This window comes from Lepisosteus oculatus, chromosome 14 (genome assembly GCF_040954835.1).
Source record: "Lepisosteus oculatus isolate fLepOcu1 chromosome 14, fLepOcu1.hap2, whole genome shotgun sequence".
In the NCBI taxonomy this organism is placed as follows: domain Eukaryota; kingdom Metazoa; phylum Chordata; class Actinopteri; order Semionotiformes; family Lepisosteidae; genus Lepisosteus; species Lepisosteus oculatus.
Genome location: NC_090709.1, coordinates 25,684,491 through 25,711,429, shown reverse-complemented (window position 1 = coordinate 25,711,429; position 26,939 = coordinate 25,684,491). Strand labels below are relative to the sequence as shown.

Genomic DNA, 26,939 nt, shown 5'->3' with positions numbered 1-26,939 from the left:
ATAATGTTTCGGCTGTGAAGCCTTCTGAGGGTGTTACATGCTGACTCATCTACCTACTTGAACTAATAAGACATTTTAGACATAAGACATGATTAAATCAAAAACTGGTGACTAATTTGGTGTGTTTTTAAGTCAACTGACTGAATAAAATTCCTCCCAAAGTGACTGTAGCTAAATGATCTCTCTTCTGTGTGACTGCACTGGTGGACTCTGAAGGTCTCTTGTGTGACTGTGCTGGTGGGCTCTTAAGTTACCTGAATCACTAAAACTCTTCCCACACTGACTGCAGCTGAATGGTGGGCTGACTGGTCGCTCTCCTGTGTGAATGCGCTGGTGGTCTCTTAAGGTCCTTAAGTAACTAAAACTCTTCCCACACTGATTGCAGCTGAATGGTCTCTCTCCTGTGTGAATGCGCTGGTGAGCTCTTAAGGTCCTTGAATCACTAAATCTCTTCCCACATTGACTGCAGCTGAATGGTCTCTCTCCTGTGTGTATGTGCTGGTGTGCTCTTAAGGTATTTGACTGACTAAAACTCTTTCCACACTGACTGCATCTGAATGGTCTCTCTCCTGTGTGAATGTGCTGGTGGCATTTTAAGTTGGTTAACTGACTAAAACTCTTCCCACACTGACTGCAGATGAATGGTCTCTCTCCAGTGTGAGTGCGCTGGTGGGCTCTTAAGGAACTTGAATCTTTAAAACTCTTCTCACACTGACTGCAGCTAAATGGTCTCTCTCCTGTGTGAATGCGCTGGTGGGTTCTTAAGGTATTTGACCGACTAAAACTCTTTCCACACTGACTGCAGCTAAATGGTTTCTCTCCTGTGTGAATGTGCTGGTGTCTTTTTAAGTTGCTTAACTGACTAAAACTTTTCCCACACTGACTGCAGCTGAATGGTCTCTCTCCTGTGTGAATGCGCTGGTGGGCTCTTAAGGCACTTGAGTCACTAAAAGTCTTCCCACACTGACTGCAGCTGAATGGTCTCTCTCCTGTGTGAATACGCTGGTGGGTTCTGACATTAGATAAGGCTCTAAATCTCTTCCCACATTGACTGCAGCTAAACGGTTTCCCTTCTGTGTGAATGTGCTGGTGTCTTTTTAAGAGGTGTGACTGACTAAAACTCTTCCCACACCGACTGCAGCTGAAAGGTCTCTCTCCTGTGTGAAGGTGCTGATAGGGTTTTGAAATGCTAGACTGACAGAAACGCTGCTCCTGTCTTTGCCGTAATGGCAGTTTGTCCACTCCTTCTGAGCAAGGCCTTGAATGATTCTTCCTCATCCTCTGATTGTGTTGTGGTCTCTTATTCTGCAAATGCTGCATGGAATGGTCTTGCTCTGTGTGCTGAAACTGAGATTTGTTTTCTCCATTGTGTCCCTCAGTGTGCTGCTCAGGAGTGTAAATCACCTGGGGCTCCTTCTCCAGCTCCCTAAGACTAAAAACAGCCAGTTCATTCAGTTGTTCGTCTCTGTGCTCAAGAACAGACACAGACTCCAGTTCATTAAATTCAATAATTTTCTTAGAAACCAGATTATTAAACCTGTGTGTAAAGTCATCAGATACAAAGGGATCATATGACTGTTTAAAATACCTCTGAAATGACAGTCTCTCCACTTTAACAGAACAAGGCCTAATTATTATCAAGCCCTGTTGGAGCGGTTGTTGTTCCTCGCTGTCCTGACTCTCCTCTCGGTGCTGTAACTCAGTACTGATCTCTTCACCAGGTACATCAGTCGTCTGCTCTGCAAGGTCAATCAACTGCGGCTCTATGTCCTGCTCTTTAACATTAACAACATCCAGTTCTTCACTGTACTCTTGTACAGAGACACAGCCCAGTTCATTCCAACCTTGCGTAATATTGTTTGTGTCCGGATTGGTAATCTTCTCTATAAAATCATCAGATAGTAGGAACCCAGGTGTCTCACTCTCAGGCTCTGTCTTCATCATGGGCACAGCAGAGTCCAGATCCTCCACACTCTGTCTACTCTCTGTGTGCTGCTCACTGAGTTTCTCTCTCCCTTCTGCAGCAGTGAGCTCTGTCTCCTGCATCAGACTGGAGCCCCACTCCTCCTCACTGTGCTGCTGTTCAAGAGGAGCCCTTTCCCCAGCATCAGGGAGAGCACTGGCCTCTGAGCCTGCAAATACAGGACAAAAGGACAAGACCTTTAATATGGGCTGACAGTAGAATTTAAAAAACAAATAACACCATGGAAATACAAGAAAACAAACTTTAAGATATAAGGATTTTTAGCATCCACACAGACCACCACAGAATACTAAAATATCCTAATGATCACTTTATCCTTTTATAGTACACATTTAGTCGAAAGTGTTAATTTAGTTGACAAAAATTAGTACGAAAGGTTTTGTCAGCAACCCGTTTTTCATTTTAGTGAAAGAAAATGAAACACAAATATAATCCACAATGATAATGACAAAGACTTGATTGCTTTGTATTTCTATTTCAGTGCACTAAGATGAGACAAACTGGAGTAAAACTCACATTGAAATTAATTTTGCAACATGAGATTCACCATTTGTGTATTAACTTTGTCTGGCAAATAGCAGGCTGGCTGTAACGGGTACAATCCTAAGTCTGAGGCTGTATGTGGACTGTGCGGTGCCTAATGGCTACGAATGTGTAAGAATCGCAGTTATCAGGATGTGCCATTTTCCATCTTTGTCTGTGTTCTAGCCGTCTCCCATTTCTGGATGGTCTTTTCAACACCTCATGTCATGAATTCTTATTATGTGTTAATTGACTGGTACAATGAGATGTATACACTCAGCTAACCAGATTAAAGAAAAATAAAAGCTGCAGAGAAAAAAGACATGCTTGTGGTTCTCCATGCTTTCAGCTGGAAGAAAAAGATCTGGAGTCGGACAGTATTTCATTAATAATCAAAGAAAAACTCTTGTACAACATTACTGAACTCAGCCACATTATGAGTTGAAATCTACAATAAATCTGAAGCGCCATCTGAGCTGCAGCACCCAGACACTGCATTAAGATACATTTACATTGCCGCTAGTCAACACATTAACTAGAAAGCTAAGCAGAAATAAACAGTTTTAAAGCTTGTATATTAGGAAATTACAATCTTCCTGTCTTGGATCGAGATTATTGTGCAAGAGATAAGTTACGCTTTTAAAATGTATGTCAAATGCGCTATATGTGCTGCATTTCAGCTTCATAATGGTGCTCTGTCAGAAATGTGATTTTTGGTCATATTTTATTTTCATAAGTTTACAGTGATAGTAAAATGTTTTTTGTGTACTGTACATTTCACAGCATGTAATAACCAGTAGAAAAGAATGTTATTTAATCACATGTAGTTTGTGTATGTGGCTGGGTATTTAGCTAACGAGACAATATTTTGTAACAACATATTATAGCATGTGCACGCATTTTCTACTAATTTCTTAAGAAGAGTGTGTGTGGAGTATAATTGTGCTTGCCAACATTCAAGGTCAGAATTCTTCTATAAAGCCCTGGCCAAATATGAAGACAGTACATACCGTTAAAATTCAAACTGAATTAAAAACTACACATTCCTGTTAACGTGGCAGTGCATGTGATCCTTGCTTTTAGCCAATGAAACAGGGCAAAAAATCAGTACATGATGTTGGGGCTGAGTTTTGAAAACTTAACTTATCAGCAACAAAGCATAATTTACACGATAGGCTACCTTAAATTGTCAGTTACACAACTCTGTATGTCGCTTAAGCCACTCCTATTTGGCTTTTTAGTAATGGAGTCAGGATGATGACTCCCCCCCCCCTCTTAACTGTTCGGTGTCTGAATCGCAGAGGGTGAGAGAGAGTAGGGATAGACAGACAGAAAAAAGGGAATCACAACTACAATACAAATATATTTTTATGGTAAGGGGGAGCAAAACATTAGTATTTAGTACAAAATATATAGTTCACATCTGAGCCTAAATATAAAGTTAAAATCTCGACAAACAAAGCAATGTAGGAAATCCACAATTTTTCTGGAGAAGAAATACAAATAGAAAATAAATGCTTTTTGACATCTCAAATCGGTTTGATCAAAACGAACAAGAAAAATAGTATTTTCAGAGAGCAATTACTTTGTGTTTACATTTACATAGAAATTGGAGCAATCTAATCTAAAATTAAGATCACACCAGAGACAGCAGTAGCTCTGCTTGTTATAGACGTTCAGCAAAGGAATAAGCCATGTCAAGTGCAATAATTCAGTGCAGTAATCATAGTTTAAAATGTGCATAGAGTAATGTAAAAATGCTGGGAACTTCACAATTAAGAAGCTCAGTAGTACAAGAAACAAAAGGAGGATAAAACTTGAACTTTTTAAGGCTGAAACTATATTTCAGTCTAAAAAATTAAGGCAAATAAAAATTTAGAATGTTGGTGTTAGAGATGTAAATAAATGAAAAAAATATAAAAATGTAAATGAGCAAAAGGCTTATAAATGGAACAGGTGTTACCTTGAAATAAGCAATCAGAAATAATTAGATATAATAAGAAGAGGGATGCAGGAACACTTGCAAAAGCTCAGGCATACAAATAAAAATAATAGAAAGCTGTGTGTTAGAAAAGAACATGTAAACCTGAAGCAGATTTGGCAGAAAGCGAGGGACTTGAATACTCAGGTGCATGTTTGGCAGTATGAAGGTTTGATAGGCTAGAGAGCCAGAAAATCAGCTCACATGACAAACAGAGCACTTCGGTCAGAGAGCCCTGTATGAATTAATAGCAAACATGGTTTCATGAAAGGCTTCTCAATCGGTTGGGCATTCAGGTAGATTGCCAGTGTAAAGGATTTATAAATATATTTTGTTAAAGCAAGTCAGTTTTTTTTTGCAACACATAAAACATTTTTCCAAGCAACACAAAGACATTTTTCCAAGCAACACAAAGATATTTTTCCAAGAAAGTAATTTAGCTTTTGTCACTAATGGAACCACTAGATAAAGACATAAATCTAGAAAACTAAAGATTTTTAATTCAATGCTGGTAGCAAGATAAACTTGGACTCAACAGCTGTCAGGCTGAGGTCAGTGTATATTTTATCGCTGAGATAGTGCAAGATGTTAACAGCGAAATCAGGTACTTAGAAGTGTCTCATTTAAGGAAGGAGATTTTCATAATAATTACAAATCTAGCAGGATAGAGAAAGCACAGGATAAAGGCAGTTAGATTAGTATCAGATTAGTATGCAAAGCCATTTAGCAAAGAGAGAAAAACCAGCATACATTAGATCTTTTTTTCTGAACCATGGAAAACCTGATCATGTTTCTCTATAATAATAAAGTTTTTTATTATTTTATATAGCACCTTTAAAATTAGCATCTCAAAGCAATACAATAGGTGTAAAAACAGTTATAAGGACCACAAATTACAAAGTACATACACGGAAAACAAAGGTTTTGAGTTTAAATTTAAATGCACTCAGGGTAGGTGATTCTGATATCACTAGGGATATAAATTCAGAGCTCTGAGGTGCAGCTAGAGAAGGCCCCGTTAACCACAGAATGTAGATAATCTTGAAGACCAGAGTCAGATGAACAAAGGTTGCAAGGTGGGGAGTAGATGGATAATAAGCCAGATAGGTACTGAATGAGGATGAGAATGTTGAAGTTGACTCGAAACCTCGTAGGAAGCCAGTGCAAGGACTTGAAGACAGGTGTAAGGTGATTGCTTGCTAGCGACCCGGTCAGGATTCTGGCTGTCAAATGCTGAACAGATTTGGAGATAGCTCAGTGTGGATTTAATTACCCCCGTGAACAGGATGTGCACTCACTAATTCTAGGAGAAAAAAAACTCTCAGTTTCTCTAGTGCCCTTTAAAGGAAAGGGAATCAGTGTGATATTCCACAATGCAGAGTGCTACATGGCCAGTATTTACATATGATATTTGTTAAACAAATTAATACAAGCAGTTTTTGAGGATTTAAGTATAGGCTGAGTCATTGCAGGATGCAAAACTAGAGACGTAGGTAGGAAAAAGATAATTTGGGGAAAGCTGAAGAATTCACTGGTAACAAGAACACTTCCTAAAAGGGCTAGACATACATTTGACAAATTGACAGGAGATGTTGTAGACTGCACCAGTGGCCATATCACCCTGCAGCTCTCAACTAGTTATTCACTGAAGCTAAGCAGGATTGAGCCTGGACAGTACCTGGATGAGAGACTAACTGGGAAGCTAAGGTTGCCTCTGGAAGTGGTGTTAATGGGACCAGCAGGGGGTGCCCACCCTGCAGTCTGTATGGGTCCTAAGTCCCACTGTAATGGCAGGGACACTGTATAATTGGCTTGCTCTTGCCCCGCGGTGGACTAGCGCTCCATCTAGGGTGTACCTTGCCTTGTGCTTGTTGCTTGCTGTTGCTAGGCTCCAGCTCTTCCCACAACCCTGAATGGAATAATGTGGTTAGGAGAATGGATAGATGGATGTTACAGACTGCAGAAGAAGATGATCAAATTAATGGACTGAATACTTACACAGCTACTGAAAAAACATACAAAAAGCATGCTAACACCTGTCTTCCTATTCCTTAGTTAATACATTTGATTTTTATAAACAGTTAACATTGATTATTCATTCACTCATAAGGAAGAACAATAAGCTTCTGCAAAAATAAATCTAAATGGTGAGAAATTAGGGACTTAGAAGACAAAGAAAATTTACACTGTTTAATTTTAAATACTAAGTTATAAATGCAGAACCAATGGGTGCCATTCACAACTTGCGCTATAGAACACTCATTCTGTATTGCTGAGCTCCGCACCTCCTCTCTCTGAGAGAGCGCAGAGGGCAGTGTGCTATTTTTCCAGCCTCCAATTGGGAAACAAAAACCTGATCTGCTTCACACCAGAGGAAGAAAGGAGAATGTGATTTTTCCTGTAAGAAATGTGTGTTGCATTTATGAAATTCAACTATTTAAAACATTTACTTAAAAAGTAAAAAACCTACAGCAAACACAAATTTTCTAAGCTGTTCCTAAGAAAAATCGCCCACTTTTTGCGCTTACAAAGTGTTCTTTAACTAAACCCGTTTTTTTATAGCTTTTAAAGTCATGCAATGTTTAAGTTAGGCTGGAACACATCATTGTATCTTATTTATATTTAAAAAATCATTTGTCCAGCCTTTTAAAAAGCACTGTGATAGACTGAAACACAGGCCTGTTATAATACTTATACTTAATATAATACTAGCAAAACATGATTAACACTATCACTACAGCAGTTTTTCAGATGAATTATTATGGCATCAAAAGACCTATTTATTAATAATATCAGTGAAATAAAGAACATTTATATTACTTTTTCTGTTCTGTGGTAATAGTTTAAGTAATTCATGCAGTAATTACTCTATAGTTATTACAAATTCAGTATTGGTGGAAGCCTCTACTAAATAAACTGAGAATAATGTTGTTTTCAAACTTTGAAAACACTTCCTTTGAAAACATAATTTCAAAACAAAACTTATAGAAAAGTACAGAATTATTAACAGTGCCAAAACAGATGTTCTTATTAGGAAAGATTCATACAATGTCCCTCTATAAGATTATTTATTATTAATCAAAAATAAATTATTTATTGTATTGATATTTGACATTTCGGGGGATCAAAACTCTTTAGACTGTGCAAGAAAAACTTGTACTTTTTGACAATATCTTATAAAATGTTGTAAATATTTTCTAAGACATACATTTTATTATTTATTACAATTTAGTATTTATGATACTTTTTATCATATTTTTTTTAGTATTTATGATACATTTTATTATACAAATAAATTAAATACTTAAAATGTTACTAAAACTAATTTTGTTTTAATCAGTTTAATTAAGTTAATTAAGAATACATATAGTGAAAATTGAGCTGACTGGACTAAATTAAAAACGGATGACTAAATTAACACTGCAAACAACTTATCTAAACACACATTACATTTGTTGGTATCATATACCTCTATTTACAGCAACAATCAACACTGACCAGCAAAGTCTTTTAATAACCATGTCAAGGATTAAATGTGAAAACAGTGTAGTGACTGGTCAAAGCCCAAGCGCAGTCCTCAGTGTGCTGTTTAAGGTTGACCTCTAGAAGCCACGAATGGCTTAGACAGTGAATTCGGAGAGGGAGAGAGATGAACCAGGCAGGAAGGGAGACAGTCTGATACAGAACTGTTTAATTACAGAGAGGCTCCCAGCTGAAACAGAAAGAGGCAAGCTGGTGATCCAGAAAATAAACCAAAGAGGGGAAAAAAGGCAAAAAGGCACAGAGATAACCAGTGGGAGAAAATGAGACCGGAGATGATTTTCCACTGGGTTATCATGACTTATCATTACTTGATATGATAAGGGGGGGAAAGGGTTGTTCTGAATATACTTTACTGAAGATAACGCTAACACGAGTGAGTGACACTTATTAACAACAGCGGATTGAATCATAATAATAAATAGAAACTTTATTTTATATAACACCTTTAAAAGGGGCTTCTCAAAGCTCTTTACAGAGGAAAAAAGCCACACAGTGGGAGGAGGCAGCAGAATTAAACAGGTACAGTGAGGGTTTGAAAGGGGCAATAAGGAGTTTGATTAAACTGATTGAGATCTAGATTGAGATTCTCATTGAAAAACGGGCAGTCTGAGAGAAAGGTGTCCCAATCTGTTTGGATGGCAGGGTAAGAATGTGAGAGCTCTCATGTTGCCCCTGGCAACTGTAGGACATGGGTCGGACCCAGTCCAGGCATGACAATACAAATTCGAGACCCCCAAAAAAGCAAAGATCCAAACACACAACTGATCTGAACCTGATTCATTAGAAAGTGGAGGGCATAGATTCTAAAAAAAACACAAATATCAAATGTGATAAAATAATATTATGAGGTGAATCTAGATACAACAGGTAACTCCTGGTTATTGTCAACATTTCAAGCTTCACAGCAAAGGGGATGCTCGCTGGGATTTGGAAGCACCAGATTCAGTGATCAAAGCAATTGTAATATTTACCTTGGTTTAAATTAGTTAATGAAATCCTAGGTAAATGATTAAGTGTTAATAAACAGTCCAGAAAGACAGCCTAAAAGAAAGGGACAGAGATAAGAACAGAGGAGACAAGAGAACATGAAGGCGAGACCTCCTTGTCTCAGATCAACTGAAAGACCAGACTGTAGCTAAGTATTTGAACCTTGTTAAGATAGCCTGTTATTCTGTAATTTTTAGAGATCTCTGATTGCCAGAGTAAAGGATGCCTTGGTTAAAAACACCTTCTCCTTATTAGTGGGTGGATTTTGAGAATAAGCAGGTAAATTGCCATTAATTTGGTAACATCACGGTTAAGAGGGGGAGAGAGATTTTACTGCAGGTAACATTGTTTTTAGTTTGGAAGGCAGTTGATCTCTTCTGCGGGTCTTTGTAGGAGCTATTTAAGAGTTGAATACTTAGCAACAGTCAGGTTTTTCTGGGTAAATAGGAGGTTGGCCTGTGGGTCACCTTATTTATAAATTGCATAACTTGCATTTTGTATGTTTATTGTGTGTGTAGTTTAGTGTGTGTATTGTCACTGTTAATAAATATTTGTTAGCCCAGTGTGTCTTACTTCTGACTCTTTTCTGTCGGAGCACAAAGAAATCAAGTGCTTGTCAATCTAATTATTTCTATATATGGGTGATATAGATATATAATTTAATTGTTGATTTACCCTCTGGGCCATTTCAGGCTGTTCCTCTAATTTCAAAACTCCCCATTTGTAACCATTGGTGTCAACAATATTCTCTGATGGTATCCTATGCATGGTGTATCCCAAACTGTGCCACTTGCATGCTGGGATAGGCTCCGACTCTACCGTGACCCTGTACTGGATAGAGTAGTGAATTCAACTGAGAAGAAACGACTCTCTCTAGAAGACTCATACACATTCTACTCTGTGCCTAATCCAAAGAGGTCAGGAAGAAAACAGTGCTGGTACTCAACTGATCAATAAAAGCAGACAACACTGGCCAGACATTGTAGCACAGAAACACAAAGAAAAAAACCCTGGGAACAGAGATTCCTCCAAAATCCAGGACACTCCTCCAAGATCAATGAATACAGCAGAATCCCCAAACTTAAAACATCCCAATATGCTGCAGCCCACCAGAGACAATCCAATATTCACTTGCTCCTGCACCTCAAACCCCTGACCCATAGAAAACATAAGATTGCATATATCTATCAACTGATTGACCATTTTTATCCTGTTTAAAATGTCACATTTACTTCCAGATTTTATTTGCTTTTGTAAAACCTAAATCACTGAAAAAACGTTTGGCCAAGATTATATTAAAAATAAGTTAAATACATAAAAAATATATCAAACATAATTCCAAAGATAAAAAACACTAAACAAGCAAGATACCAATGTATTCTGAAACAATGATGTAAATGCAGTAGCTCATCATTTTTTACTCCAGTTACTGACTAATATAGGCTAAACAACGTCTAAACAATGTGTTCTCGGCCTTGTTACTGAAATACAGATGAGGGGATGAGGAGAATGAGGGGTTAATACAGACACAATAACTGGACACTACAGTACATTAACACTGCACTGAGAGAGAGAAGGATTAATACAGAAACACTGACTGCACATTACAGTACATTAAACACTGCACTGAGAGAGAGAGAGGGGTTCATACAGACACACTGACTGGACACTCCAGTACATTAACACTTCACTGAGAGAAAAAGGTTAATAAAAACACGAATATTCCGAATATTCCTGACAGAATATTCCAGAGGAATTACTACAGACAGACCCTGGTGGACTGGAATGTTAAACAAATATAAAAGCTAAACAAATACTGTATTTGTATTATAATAATTGTGTAATATTATATACTGTATATATATATCCTAATAACATCAGATTACACACCGATTTAGAGAAACAGATGCTGAATCTGCTGAGATGCTGAGTTGTCTTTAGCATCATAACCGGATTATAACAATTTCAGTTTCCAGTAAAGCATCCTGTCGCTATATCACACAAGTCTTTCCACTTCACTTTGTATCTCTCCACTATATTCTCACCAGTGAGGAAGTTAAGGACACTGTTTTTAAACTCACACACACACACTGACTTCATACAAGTCACCACACTGACCTGCCAGCTCCAGTTTCGTGTCCATTTCTTCTTTTATTTCTGCAGTGACTTCACAGAGAAGCGTGTGTCCAACACGATCTGTCTGTTCCTGATCTCCTCCTGCTCCCGACTCCTTCTCCCTCAGATGTAATCTCCACTTCAGGCTCTCGTTCTCCTTCTTCAGCTGCGCCATTTCACTCCCGACACTGTGTTCCACACACTGCGTGATTTTAAACACGGCCCGTCTCACCAGGATCTGGGAGACGCTGCGGAGTTTGTCTTGAAACTCGTCCTCAGAATCAGACATCCTGTTTCTGAAAACGTCTGAAACTTCATACACGATCGATTTGAGCAAAACCTGCATGAAAGAGTGAAGCTCAGTTTGCAGATTCAACAAACACTCCGCCATCCTTCTTCAGAGTCGGTCAGAAACAAAGGCTAAATTGTGGAGTTTAAACGCAAAAACGTTCTTATTTTATTCTTCACAGATCCTGCATTCAGGCCTGTATTCCGTTCAAGCATTCCGTTCAACACAGCTGACAAATCGTAGCATAGTAAAAAAACAAAATAACTTTCTTCTTGATTATTTAGCTAAAACAACTGACTCAATCACTGTCTCGTGGGTGAAATATCTGTTGTGTTGAGTCGCGCAGCATGATGACGTCATTCTTTAGGGCTGCCGCAGCTTCAAAACAACTGAGGAGAGGAATTTTGAGACGCATGTCTGTATTTCTGTAACCCCTGCAACAGATATAAACCTCACCACACCTGCTAGCGCCATCTAGTCAGGACGAGTGAATCACCTGCGAGTTACGCAGTGTGAATTTTGTGAAACAGAAAATGTATTTCCACGTTTTACTTGCAGGACACTATAATGTACATTATTATCAGCGCAGGATTTCATGTAAAGCTATTTTTAAATCGAAGCACACATCACTTATCACCTGCTCTGCTCAGTTTTGTGATATAATATTAAATGCAATCTCTGAATAAGTCACTGAACTGGGCCAGACCAACTGAAAGGACGGAATGCAGACAATTACTTAACAGGTTTAAATTTTATTCTTCTATTGCCCCTCCACAACCCACTCAAATTCATCTTATCTAATTAATACATTTTTCCTTCCTTTCATTTTCTTTATACACCTCTCTTTCCCTTCCTTACTATTTTTTCCCAATCTTTTTTATCTCTCACATCTCTCCATACTTATAGCTTTGTTTATCTTAGATGAAATATGTCTCAACAAGGCCACATACTTGTTTAAATTGATTTATTTTTCCTTCCAGGCTATAAACAGTGTTTTCATCTTCAGTCTGTCCAACAGGTTGATTGGCCCCATATTGTTCATCTGTTTCTACAGAACAGCTCTTCCTCCAAAATGTAAGCGTAGCCAATGTTGCAGAAAAGAAATATGCCTATTGTAATAATTCTAAGAATTTTTCTAGTGCAAGAGCTTAACCAAAACTGTACCTGTATTTCTAGGTGTTATACCAGTTCAGTCATATATACATTTTGTGATCAGTCACCTTGGAGTTTGCTTAACCAGTAGAAATCAAATACAACTGAAGTTTTTCTTGTTGAGACTTAAACTGTTAATCTTCCATATCAGGTAAGTGTATAAAAAGTCAGCTGTAACTCTTCTTGTCAGAACTACTCTCCTGACTGTAAGGAGGATACTTCTTCTTGGTCATGTATTCAATAAACTCCTCTTCTACTTAACAAAAAACGTCTCAAGTGGATTTTTGTTCTACCACTCCATTCGCAGGTTTTTGGTAAAAAAAAATCGCCAGGATTTTCTTGTTAGCTGGCAGAATTCCTTCTGCACTAATGAGCAAGATTTGTATTTCATCTTTCACAAGTTATATGCAATTTTTGAAAAACAAGTTGTCCAAAAAGAAAATGAATACTTGCATTGAACCAAATCAAGCCATATTTGATCTTCAATAATTATGATACATTCTATAGGACAAAACAAGAAGAAAGATACCGCAGGATTTCAGAAACAGGATTTCCTGTTTATTGAGAGAAGCTTTTACCATCCAGGAATTTTCGTGTCCAAGGACTTCAATGTGCTTTCCATATACAGCTGCCACTGAAGCACAGCACAGACTCAGAAGCTTGACATCTCCCAAGGAATATGTTGAAATTGTAGGTGGAAGAGGAAAATGACCCTCAAGTACAAGGAAAAGATGATCATCTTGATCTCGCCACCTCATGACTAGTCTAGTGGCAGTGCCCTGACAAGGTGGCTGAGTGGTTAAGGTGATGATTGCTAATCCATTGTGCTCTGCACGCATGGGTTAGAATCCTATCGTTGTTGTGTTGTGTTCACTGTTCCTATTTGAAACTGTTTAATAAGTGTTCTTTGTCATTGGTCTTCCTTTACGAGAACAGTAGCCAAAGAGCTTCCTCTATATTTATTTGAGTGAAGGGGGGGAAACCATGTATGTGCAGAAAATAATCATCGAATTGAAGTAATGTCTGAACTTATTGTTGGTAACCTGGAGAGCAGACCAACCTCTTCAGTGATGTAAAGCACAGGACCTGCAGTATGTAACATACACTAAATATGATATTTCAGTCTTCATACGAAACTCTAAATCCCAGGGTTGTGAATTCAAGCTCCATGCTGGTGTAGCGGCAAGGCTTATTAATAATACAGGAATTAAGTTTTCTGTTCCCTTGCCTTGCTCTCCCTCATCCTAGTGGTGCTGGACACAGAGAGACCATTCCATTTGGTTCAGATTTAAGATGTTTTTCTATCTGAGTTTTTTCTATGTTTTTCCTGATAAGGAACAACTCCCAAGTCTGAGGTTCTCCAGCCACCCTAATAAATGGTCATCTCTGGCGCCTTACTGTCTGGGAGATTCCAAGGGAGAGTCTCATACCAGGTTGTTTACAACCCTAATGTCAGAGAGCATAGTTATTCATCCTCCACCTTGATCAGCTAATCAGGAACTGGTAGGGCAGGGTAACCCCACATGGGTCTCGAATGCCCACAGAACATTCAAGCAATGAACGACCGTAGTTCCTCCAGATAAAACAGGCAGCACAGGGCCCAGAAGATGCCCCTCCAGGACATTCTCAGACTCAGCTCGGACAATCACGTGATGGAGTCGAGAACGGAGAACGTTCGCGTGTAACCAAAGGATCCGCCCGAGGTTAGCCCAGTAGCAAGCCTCATGAACCCACCGCGAACGCTTGCCTGATCAACGAATGAACTAAGGTCGGAACTGTCAATAGCTGGATCTTATTATTCAGGGCTAGCACTACACTGGGAACGAAACGGTCTTCTTCCCATCGAAAGAGTGGACCCACAGTCACTTTTCATGTCCACAGTCTCTGCTAGTGGAGCCAGGACTAACTCCCCTCCTTCTCCCACTCATTATGCCGGACCAGGACTACCTGGCGCTGGTCCAGAGTATGCCGATTGGATGCAGCAACAGCCTGTCACTGTTCTCTTGTGTCCGTGGGAGATCTGAATCCACACAGATTGGATGAGTATTCAACATTCTGCATTACAGCTCGAGAATTCAAATGTTACCTCAACCCCAGTTGATATCAATTTAATGCCTATGAGTGATGTACTTCCCTTTGAGTATCTAGTGTAGAAGTTGTAATCAAAGTTCATTTACGAAACAGTATAAATGAATGGTATACTGAATGTATGTCCCTCATGGTTTGTGACTCTTCGTTATTGAATATACAGTATAAGGTCAGCAGGCTTGGGGAATTGAACTTTAAGGTGAAGACTGCGGGTTCAGTAGCAGCAGAACCTGATCAGTATCAGTTGACTCCGATATACTTTGAAAACTTAACTTCTGGATTTAGAGTCAGACATGCTACCGTTGCACAATGGGGTACTTAATTAAAAAAAAATAGAAAAACAATCAGTGTTCCTGGATCTGTTATCGAGAACAACACCTGCACAAGAGCTGCGCAGGAAGAATGAAATGTGGTCTGGGAAGAAGAGACTCTCCTCAGAAGAGCGGTGCTCTTCACAGGATAATTTATTTTGGGACGCTGATTTGTCTCCTTTGGGGAATTCAAAAGTGCTGCAGCTGTGACCTTGTGGTGCAATGGTAGTGCGTCTGACTCCAGATCAGAAGGCTGCGTGTTCAAATCACGGTGAGGTCAGCCGTTAGTTTTTCAGGTTCTGCTGGTCCTGAACACGGAATTCACACCATGCAGTTGAGTTCTATCTGTACACCACATAGATAATCTAAACAAAATAGAGCAGTACAGGACACACAGTGTGGAGCTCACACAGCGAATAGCCTTGAACACAAGAGAAAAGGCACAGTTCACATCTGCTAAACATCATGTCCGACTTTAGAGACAGCTACATCAGAGAATGGAATCCCGGAAGTTTCAGATAATTTTTTTTTTTAAATATAGGTTCAAGCAAACCTGAAAGTTAGGGAGTTTCGGACACTTTTCTTATATTAAATAGTGTCTGAAGCCTGAAAATGTAATTTGAAAAAAAAAACGCTATTGGACATTAGCAGGTGCTTTTTGTAACGATTTGCTATTTCATGCTGGAAAACAAAGGAAACAGACCCAACGTTTGCTTTCAGGTACGGTTCATTACATAATAGACATCTATTACTGAGGAGCTTGAATAAAATTTACACGAGCCAGGTAGAAGTCGAACCTATAATCTTATGATCCGAAATCAGATGCGTTATTTATTAAACCGCTGGTATTTCACATAACCTGAATTTCCCCATAGTGTGCTCAGCGTTGCTACTAGTAATACACCGCCACGTCTAAAATTTCAAAGTGAGAAACATGTGTTTTCTGATTTTTTATGAGTTTTAAAATATCATCTCTTTAAATCAGACAAAGGGTTTATGTTTCGCACTGAAATTCCAATTGATTGAGAATTCAAATAAAGACTGTTTTCTTCCACAACACCGTATAATTATCACATCCAGAAAGTAAGAAAATGATAAATCACTATGAATTGCATTTAGCCTGTTCAGATCTAGATTTTCTATATACTTTAACATGCCATGTTCACAATGTCACAACTCAGAAATGCAACAGTGAAGTGTTGTAATTACAAATGTACATAGTGTTGGAACATTGAGATGTTTTGGTAATGAGGAAGGAGGGACATGCCATGTTCAAATGGTACAGTAAAATTTCTTGTATTTCGGGATTAAGAGAGCCTGTTACATTGTGTCTCACACCTCAGTGTCAGAATTTTGAGATGTTTTTATAACCAGGGGGTAGGTTTATAGCAATAAGCAGAAAGTGCCATCACCCTTTGCTCATCCTCGGTTAACCGTATATTCTCATATGCCATGTTCTAAATGTCCCATTTATATTAAAATTTCTTGTAAAATGCAAGATTTTAAGACTTTTTATGATCAGAAGGCAAGGTTGTGGTAAATATGCAGAAAGTGCCTGTAAACTTATGTTTTGCCTTTGTCTTATTTACTTATTGTGTTTGTGTTATTGTGAGTTTTGAAAATTGGTTTACAATTTTCTGAAATGTGTTTCACACAAAAATGCTATTTGGATAGTCACTACTTACATATTCCCCTTTACTGAGAATAAGTACAGTAATCCATCCTGATTAGTACTTTTAAAAATTACTGTAGAGAGCCATCTACAGGCGAAAGCCGGCATAACATCACAGCAGCAGCATTTAAGGCAGAAGAAGAAGCTGGCGAATAAGAAGCCAGCTTCAGCCTTGTTAATGCAATATCATTGGGTGAGATGGAAAAATATTTCTTGCTCTGAATCCTAACATTTTTATAGGAGGTGTTCTAGTACTTCTTGCCTCAGATAAAACTGCCAATACATCACTTATTTCTATTCCATCAACAGCAGCAGTGTTATCGGTACTGATTCCTAAATGTATGTCCTGTCATCATATAAAACGTCGAAAGTTTTGACTGCATTCAACTGATCAAATTTCTCTTCGATGACAGTTATAATTTTATCCAAAATACATCTGAAACAAATTTGCACGTTTTTTTTATCCAGAAAAGCATCATCAAGAGACTCAAAACATACCTGTTTTTTTTTCTTCTTTCCTGGAGGAAGGATTGTTCAGATGCAAACATTGGTCCAAAATCAATGTACTCTCCTATCGCTGTTGCTTCTTCAAATCCTTCATTTGAACGTCGATATTGAGGGATGATATCGTACAAATTCTTTTAAAGCAAATTTTCTTAAAATATAAGGCTCTGTCATAGTTGTCTTAGAAGTTTCACAAGGTATAATAGACCCCCTTGTGCCCTCAGCTAAAATATGATAAAATACAACAAAATGTATTTACATAGAACAGCATTTATTGTTACATGTATATTAAAATTAAGATAAATATACAAAACTATTAAAATACAAATGTACAGTCCTAACATAATCATGCTGTTGAACTGTCTTTTTTGCTTGTCAAGTTCTCCAACAAATCTGTGTTGTAATTTTAAATATTCTAACTAAGGGTGCAACGAGAGCATAAATGAATTCTCCTGCCAGCCATGGCTGAATATGACGTCCTTGAATGTTGGTCATTATTGGCCATTCCCAGTGATATTGACTTATGTACTTAATTGTTTAACAAAAAAAATCACATTTCCTGCAAATATGAAGTGGGTTAAGGTTTTGCTAAGAAATCCAAATAAGTAGAGATGAGGTTTACATCACAATAATGAGAAGTACATTTCTGGGTGGGCTCAAACCACTAACCTTTCAATTAACAGAGACTCACGTGTGTCCCTTTTCTCCATTTGCAAGCTTCTGATTAAAAAAAAGAAAATAATGCTTCTTTCTTGCCAGCCTGCGATATACAAGTCAAGACTTGTATTTAATCTTTCGCAAGCTGTATGAATTTCATGAAAAGCAAGTTGTTCCAGAAAGAAAATGAAAACTTGCATTAAACAAAATCAAGCCACATGTACAGATGCAGCCAAAAAAAAAAGCGGGCGATACCGCATTATTTTGCGGTGGGCTTTACGCAGTCTACTGCGAGTTACCGTAAATTCTCCTATAATACCGCAAATAACATAATAGTATCCGGAATTTCCGCAAGGTGGAGCTAATAAAGCCCAACCTCTCATGTTTGAGCTGTGGCCATCAAAGTCTTTAACGAAGATATTACTAATAGTATTAATAATGAATGACCTTGGACAAGCTGTAAGTGTAAACTCAAAGTATTGCCCTGGTCAACATTCTTTTTTTCATTGACCGTCTTTGTAAAAGTAACACCACAGCATTTCACAATCACGCATTTGTTTCCAATCATGCAAAGTACAGTGATTCACCATGCCTTTCACATGCTCATAAAAGAGATTGATTTAGGAACATAAACATATTACAGTATGCAAACTGTACTGTATACAGTATGTATATGTATATTTAATGTCTTAACTGTGCCCGTTTAAGTATTGAATATTCATATCTAATTTTACCACTGAAGGGAAATCTTAGTAGCTGAGCATAAAAAGAATAGGAGCATACTGCAACGCGTGTGAAGGCCATAAACGATATTAATTTTGGAACATAAACATACAGTATATGGCTGGTCTCGGTACTTTAAAGAAAACATACACGAAACATGGTTTCATTATGACCAGAATCGGTCTTGAGATATTTTTAACTTGATTTACAGTATTTGAGAGGTATGTCTTAACACCGATACTACAGTGCTTAAGTACTGCTCACGTATATGTTTCTAGGTTTATATTATGCATTTCATACGGTCAAATTACTTTTGAGCAACTAATAAGAAGCGCAAAACGGTATGCGTTTTACTTTCGTTTTGTGCTGGGACCCGTGGATTGATTAGAGATATCAAGTACATACAAGTCATTTTTTAAATGTTGTAGTTCGTCTTGAAAAAATGTTACGAGTACATCATCTATCAAGAATTACACAGGTTCTGTTTCCATATTGCGGATTTTGGTTACGTAATATTATTTTCTAGATTTCACGTTGTGAATATATGATTTGGGCAAACAGAGCCGCAAAGAAGTACATTATGGGTTGTTGTTTTTTTTTTGCAGTTTTATCTAGAACAAGCGATGCTTAAACCTTTGTCTGATTCTTGTGAAACTATCCACACGACAGTTACAGTACCTAGGAGTTGACTTCAGTGATGTCACTGATGGGATGTTTCTAAAAATCCATCCTCTGTAAAACGTCTTCTCTAGTTGTCCTGCATATGTATTCGCTAATGAAGCTGTGTGTTCTGAGCCTGGATCTCTACATTTTTGTATGAACCAGCTTAGAGGGCTAAAGACAGCTTGTGTTTAAATTGAGTGTAAGGCAATTTATGCTTCTAAAGTCATGGTCAGCATTTATTATTGTACTGTGCTGTAAACTTGTTCTGTGCCAAGTCACATTATTTTATAGCGTTTTTATAGCGTTATCAAATCTGGTGGCGCTGTGTGTTAGTTTCCTGACTCCCATGTCACATGGTCTGTGATTGAAACCTGTAATACCGGTTTAATTCGTCACAGCCAGCACTCCGGTTGTAAAGTAGAAGCAGGCGAGATTTCCAGCGAAAAACACCTCCCCCTTCTTCAGGTGTGAGGGTCTTCTGCTCAGAATGAAACGCTAAAATGTAATGTAGGCTCTGAATGGGTTCAATTATGATTTGGGCTTGATTAAGGTCGCTGCCTTTCATCTAAAACCCTACTTGAATCCTTCTAAACTAAAAATCAGTGTTAGTGAGTTCTAAATAAAGAGGTATCCAGGTAACAGTGAAACGGGCGGACAGTCTGGGGAGATCGCCCGTTTTCCATGTAAATAGTTCCCTGGTTCCGCACCCCTTGGTGTTTCTCTCGCTCTCTCTCGGGTCACCTGATCATTAGCTCGAAAGATTTGAGTGCTTTGTGTATATTCTAATGGTAGTGGGGGCAGGGTGTGTGGGAACAGGTTTGGTTGAAATTGCATTGGAGATCTATGTTCTTCACACCTGAAACATTTTCTCTGAAAGCATTTTCTTCGCAGTTTAACCGATCTTGTTACAGCATGTTACAGTTTACTTTTATTAACCATATTAATTTTAAGTGCTTAATGTAAAATCTTGTAAAAATATATTTTCATTGTTCAAATATACATTAAGTCTGACTATCATATAATAAGTTAAATACAAAACAAAGAAAAAATAGGGTTAAATATAATTCAAAATATTTTGCTAACAATGTTAACTGTTTATGAATAATAAAATGTATTAAATAAGGAGTAGGATGGCACAGTTGTTAGTATGTTTTTTGTTTTGTTTCTTTTTCATAAATACAACAGTAGTACCTGATGTCTCAGTGGCTTTCAAAATTAAATTATGCATGCAAACCTGTGAACTAGAAAGATAACTAAGATATCCATCCATTATATTCCATAATATCCATGAAATATATGGCGCTAAAATATGTGTGACGCAGTGGTGGCCTGACACGGTGAGGTGCCCTGGCAGCTGTATGATGCAGTGGTGGCCTGGCACGGTGAGGTGCGCTGGCAGCTGTGTGATGCAGTGGTGGTCGGGTATGTAGAGGTGCACTGGCAGCTGTGTGTTGTGACGCAGTGGTGGCCTGGCACGGTGAGGTGCGCTGGCAGCTGTGTGATGCAGTGGTGGCCTGGCATGGTGAGGTGCGCTGGCAGCTGTGTGATGCAGTGGTGGTCGGGTATGTAGAGGTGCACTGGCAGCTGTGTGTTGTGACGCAGTGGTGGCCTGGCACGGTGAGGTGCGCTGGCAGCTGTGTGATGCAGTGGTGGCCTGGCATGGTGAGGTGCGCTGGCAGGTGGGTGATGCAGTGGTGACCTGGCACCGTGAGGTGCGCTGGCAGCTGTGTGGTGTGACGCAGTGGTGGCCTGGCACGGTGAAGTGCGCTGGCAGCTGTGTGGTGTGACGCAGTGGTGGCCTGGCACGGTGAAGTGCGCTGGCAGCTGTGTGGTGTGACGCAGTGGTGGCCTGGCACGGTGAGGTGCGCTGGCAGCTGTGTGATGCAGTGGTGGCCTGGCACGGTGAGGTGCGCTGGCAGCTGTGTGGTGTGACGCAGTGGTGGAAATGTTCACCATGTTTCACCATGCTGAAAATGTTTGTACCAGACTTTTTTGAGGCCTGTTTAATTGTGTCTGAAGTCTGATGTTGTAAATTTTATTGTTAAAAAGATCCATGAAAATGTCACTACTAAAGTTAGCTGGTACTGTTGGTATTGTAAGTGGCAAGTAGAGCTCATATTTTAGATTTTGTGTAGTTGCTAGCGTTGAACTGTGTGTTGGATGCACATGAATATATTCATTATATGCCAGCGCACCTCACCGTACCAGGCCACCACTGCGTCATACCACACAGCTGCCAGCGCACTTCACCGTGCCAGGCCACCACTGCGTCACACCACACAGCTGCCAGCGCACTTCACCGTGCCAGGCCACCACTGCGTCACACCACACAGCTGCCAGCGCACCTCACGGTGCCAGGCCACCACTGCATCACCCACCTGCCAGCGCACCTCACCGTGCCCGGCCACCACTGCATCACACAGCTGCCAGCGCACTTCACCGTGCCAGGCCACAACTGCGCCACACCACACAGCTGTCAGCGCACCTCACCATGCCAGGCCACCACTGCTTCACACAGCTGCCAGCGCACCTCACCGTGCCAGGCCACCACTGCGTCACAACACACAGCTGCCAGTGCACCTCTACATACCCGACCACCACTGCATCACCCACCTGCCAGCGCACCTCACCGTGCCCGGCCACCACTGCATCACACAGCTGCCAGCGCACTTCACCGTGCCAGGCCACAACTGCGCCACACCACACAGCTGTCAGCGCACCTCACCATGCCAGGCCACCACTGCATCACACAGCTGCCAGCGCACCTCACCGTGCCAGGCCACCACTGCGTCACAACACACAGCTGCCAGTGCACCTCTACATACCCGACCACCACTGCATCACACAGCTGCCAGCGCACCTCACCGTGCCAGGCCACCACTGCATCACATAGCTGCAAGCGCACCTCACCGTGCCAGGCCACCACTGCATCATACAGCTGCCAGGGCACCTCACCGTGTCAGGCCACCACTGCGTAACACCACATAGCTGCCAGCGCACCTCACCATGCTAGGCCATCACTGAGTCAGAGATTAAATAAAACCTCACTCGCACCAAACAAATTTATATTTCTAAATATCACAACATGATCGAATTTAAGTCATTTTAATAACAATGAATAGTCACCTAGGCGTTACAATATAAACATTTATATTGATTTAAATAACGTTTTGATTTAAATCGCAAATGCGGGTTTAAATATATGTGTTTTTTTATTCACAATCAGACAAATGCAACATAAATTGATATCTTTGTCTTCTAAGTATCTTAATACACTTTCAGCATAGCTTTCTCCCCGTTTAGATTTATTTTGGGATCAAACGTGGAAAGATTAGATTGTAATCGTTTTTATTTTTTAAATACATTTTAGAAAAGTGTAATCTATACTAAAAAGCTGTACACCACCTGCTATAAAGATACATATTGTAATACTTTCGGGTTTGGATAGGACAGACACAAGAACTCAGACTTGCGGAGTTAAAGCAAGTTAAAGCCTTGATTTTATATATCACCTTTAAAAGTGGCATCTCAAAGCAAAGTAAATACCCAACACTGATTGTACCCATCTGTCATGCTAATAAAGCAGCTTGAATTGAATTGAGAGGGGGGGGGGTATGTTTGCTTTGTGTATAAAGTACATTGTGAATGTTTTCACAGCCTTCACTTTGTTGTTTTTATGCCATTTTTTGACCACGCACAAATATTCCTATGTCCGTATCTTCGCAAGGGAATCAGTGCGAATTTTAATACTAATTAAATGACCGCGGGCACTTTCCACCCCCTCTACATTCTCAGAGTAGAATAGACTAACCTTCTAATGAAAGACGGTCCACCCCCCACGGACAGGAAAAGTGCCCACAGGCACTTAAACTTAATATGGTCAGTAACAGTAAACAGTAACATGGTCAGAAGGAGCACGTACAAACGTTTCCGAAATAACCACATGTAAGACTCTGATGCTTAAAATGTTTAGGGAGAAAGTGGAATACTGGTGTGTATTTTTTCTTTAAACTACCAATACCAGCCATATACAGTCTGTAACGTAGGGATTTCTGTATGTCTTTATTTAGTGGTTACATTAGTGACAAAGGCTAAACTTTTAGCTTCAGTAACGTGTACATATCTCCCCTTTTTATAAAACGACATGGTTAAAAACTGTTCCAGAGCCACTGTTGTTTCATCAGTGAAAAGTACATCATGAAATGCCTCTCCCTGTTCAATCCACTGGAAAAAAGAAAAGGAGCATAAAGCTTCTGATGGTCATAAACGATATTCATTTAGGAGCAGCATCAGAGGTATGTTTTTAACTGCACTGCATTGGAGAGAATACCATAGTGTGTTTTTTTTTTTTTACTCCCTGGCGGAAACTGGCTTCCAGAAGAATCAGTATGGCTCAGAGATTAAATAAAACTTCACTCGCACCAAACAAATGTATATTTCTAAATATCACAACATGATTGAATTTAAGTCATTTTAATAACAATGAATAGTCACCTATGCGTTACAATATAAACATTTATATTGATTTAAATCGCGTTTAAATCACCTTTATTTAAAACCCATAAATAAAGCTGATACTGTTTAGACTTTTAATTATTTAAAACTGTATTAAAGCAGCACGATACACAATGCAACGTAAATTGCTATCTTTGTCTTCTGTGTAATAATGTTCACCTCTCTGTCCAGCAAATTTACAATAGTAATAATAATGAACTTTATTGTATATGGCGCCTTTAAAGGTGGCTCCTCAAAGCGCTTTACAGGTTAAAAACAATACTGTTAGGCTGGGAAAACGATTTTTTTTTTAAGAAATACAAAATGAGATATAATGATATGTTCCGGCTTAGACATTAACGAAGAGCATAACGCGTGTACTGTATACACTCCAAGTACAACCCCCCTCTCTGCAGGAGTGCTGGCTGTGACGAATTGAACCGGTTTCACGGGTATTTTCAAAGTAGGAGGCGAGATTTCCAGCGAAAGACAACTCCCCCCCCCTCAAAAACCCAGTAAGTACAGTACTTACTAGTTAAAGGCTAGGCTCTTCAATGAAATCGCTTTAACATGCTAATGCGTTGGTGTAACAGTCCGGGCGTGGCAAGCTTCTAATTTCAACCCGACTACGGCGAAAGGAACCCTTCTTTCATTAGAAGACAATGAACATATTTTAGCCCTGAATGAATTAATAGCAAACATGGTTTACATAAAAGACATTTTTCCAAGAAAGTTTAGCCTTTGTCACTAATGAAACCACTAAATGAAGACATAAATATAAAAATCTTAAGATTTTTAAAATACATGACTTTGCTAAAATTTATTTGAAAATAAAAACAATTACAACCGCCAGGGGAGGGAGAGAACAGGGGAGGGATGTTGGTTTTGCATAAGGGGCGGGGCTATGTTTGGGTATGTTTGGGAATGTGTAGTTACATGTTCTGGCTGTTTGTGAATTATCGTTGTGAGTATGGAGTGTTGAGGTATTGATTTTGTGTAATGCTTTATGTTGAAAATTGAGGTGGATTTTGTTTATGATAAATAGGATAAACTGGGATGTGAGGAAGGTTTGGTTTTGCATAAGGGGCGGGATTATGATAATTGGAGGACTTTGCGAGAGTAAAATGGTTTGATATATTTGATTTTGTATTGTGGTTGTTATCTATGTTTTTGGTTGGTATTATGTTTATATGGTTGTTTTTGTTGGTTGGTTGTTATTATGGTTATTAATAATACGATCTATAGTTGAAATCTGAGCCTAAATAAAAAGAAAAAGCAAGTGATTAGGTTTATGAGCAATCTAATTACTTATTCGTTTAAAACGCTATATAAAATAAAGTTTATTATTAATTTGCTGGACAGAGCGGTGAACATTATTATGCATAAGACAAAGATAACGATCCTGATCAGTTTAGAAATCTGTGTACGCTGTAAGGTTTTTACTTCTTAAACTTTTAAAATACACGTTTTGAATAGAAAGAAATCCTCTTCCTGGTACAGTATGTATAGCAAACCAGCACGTCTTTTTTCTCCAATCAGAGGGGTGTCAGATGGTGTCAGCCAATCACCATTCTGAAGCCCTACCATAATCTCTGGTATGGGGAGACCCCAGAATTCTGTCCCATAGTTTAAACAGATGATAGATACTTTTATTGATCCCGTGAGGGAAATAAAGTAAATCATTTTCATTTTAGGAAATTATTAAACGCTCGGTTAAAAGCAAAGGAGATTGTCTGTTATAGTGGACATAAAAAACAAGAGTTCGCTGGCATTATATCCTGGAAGACACAGACCGGCGCCAGACCGGTAAAATGCCTGATGAACTAGGGATTGGACAGTTTCCAAGTGCTTGTACAATCGATGGAAATGTTCAAATAAATGTGCAAAAGAAATAAACAAAATAATCATTTATTTCTTTATCATATTGGGTAGCTAATGTCCTCTCTTTGCTAGTTAGTGGCTGTGTTTCTGCATTGGGTAGCAACGGGTGACTGTTCTCAGGCGGAAGATGTAAACAGCTTAATGTTCGAGTTAAATAATTTTTTTAAATTAAAATTCATTCTATACAGCAATCGCATATTTGGGTACCGTTTCATAAAACTTTCATGCTTAAAATGTTTAGGGAGAAATGGAAGACTGGTGTGTATTTTTTCTTTAAACTACCAAGACCAGCCATACACAGTACAGTTTACATACATACAGTAATGTTTATGTTCCTAAATTAATATCGTTTATGACCTTCAGATGCGTTATGCTCCTCTTCTTTTTATGCTCAGCTACTAAAATTTACCTTTAGTGGTAAAATCCATATAAATATTCAAAACTAAGCGGATTAAAATGTGCACAGTAAAGACATTAAATGATTAAATCTTTGCACTACCAACCAATGCACCACGAGTGCCCCTGTCGGTCATTTTGGCCAGCCAATCACTTACCGCGGTGCCCTCCGGTGCCCTGCGGTGGCTTGTGGGTAGGTTACTGTACCGCGGGTTTTTACCGCGCATTTTGAATGGCTGCATCTGTACAGTATGTATATGTAAATTTAATGTCTTTACTGTGCCCGTTTAAGTATTATATATTTATATGGAATTTTACCACTGAAGGGAAATCTTAGTAGCTGAGCATAAAAAGAATAGGAGCATACTGTAACGCGTGTGAAGGCCATGAACAATATTAATTTTGGAACATAAACATACAGTATATGGCTGGTCTCGGTACTTTAAAGAAAAAATTCACACCAGTATTCCATTTCTCCCTAAACATTTTAAGCATCAAAGTCTTTAACTAACATGTGAAATAGCGTGTATAAAAAGTGGTAGTTTTAAGCTTTTCTGCTAATATAATATGGAATCACATATCTAAAGAAATTAATAACGATATAATTATATTTGTGTACTGCAACACAGTAATACACGCTGTACAATGTCTGTTGATTCTGTATGTGTAGGGCTGTTACACCCAGCTTCATGTGACTGTTCTGGGAGTTTTTGTGGTCTATGTTTCTGACTTCTGAGCCCAAGGTTGTGTGTTCAAATCCAGCTGGTACTATGACTTTTCTCTTAACAAACATTTCTTCTGCTTCCTGCTTCTAGTGTGTGTGTTTGATCCCTTTACATCTCCCTTCAGATTTAAAGATTATTAATCATATGTTCTGTGTTGCATCTTCCCAGTGTAGCCGATCTTTTGCTGCCTGGGTAAACTATCACAAAGCTTTAGAGAACTTAACATTTCTATTATCAGCAAATTGTAAATAC

At 39.0% G+C, this 26,939-nt stretch overlaps 1 non-coding gene and 2 pseudogenes across 1 annotated transcript; 2 read left to right on the top strand and 1 right to left on the bottom strand.

Moving 5' to 3' along the window:
- Positions 1 to 26,939, top strand: part of LOC138242482 (zinc finger protein 271-like) — a 372,248-nt pseudogene that overhangs the window by 121,040 nt on the left and 224,269 nt on the right.
- LOC138242483 (zinc finger protein 583-like) lies at positions 157 to 11,754 on the bottom strand (annotated as a pseudogene).
- trnaw-cca (transfer RNA tryptophan (anticodon CCA)) lies at positions 15,181 to 15,252 on the top strand. Its single transcript has one exon. It is a non-coding gene; the product is annotated as a tRNA-Trp (tRNA).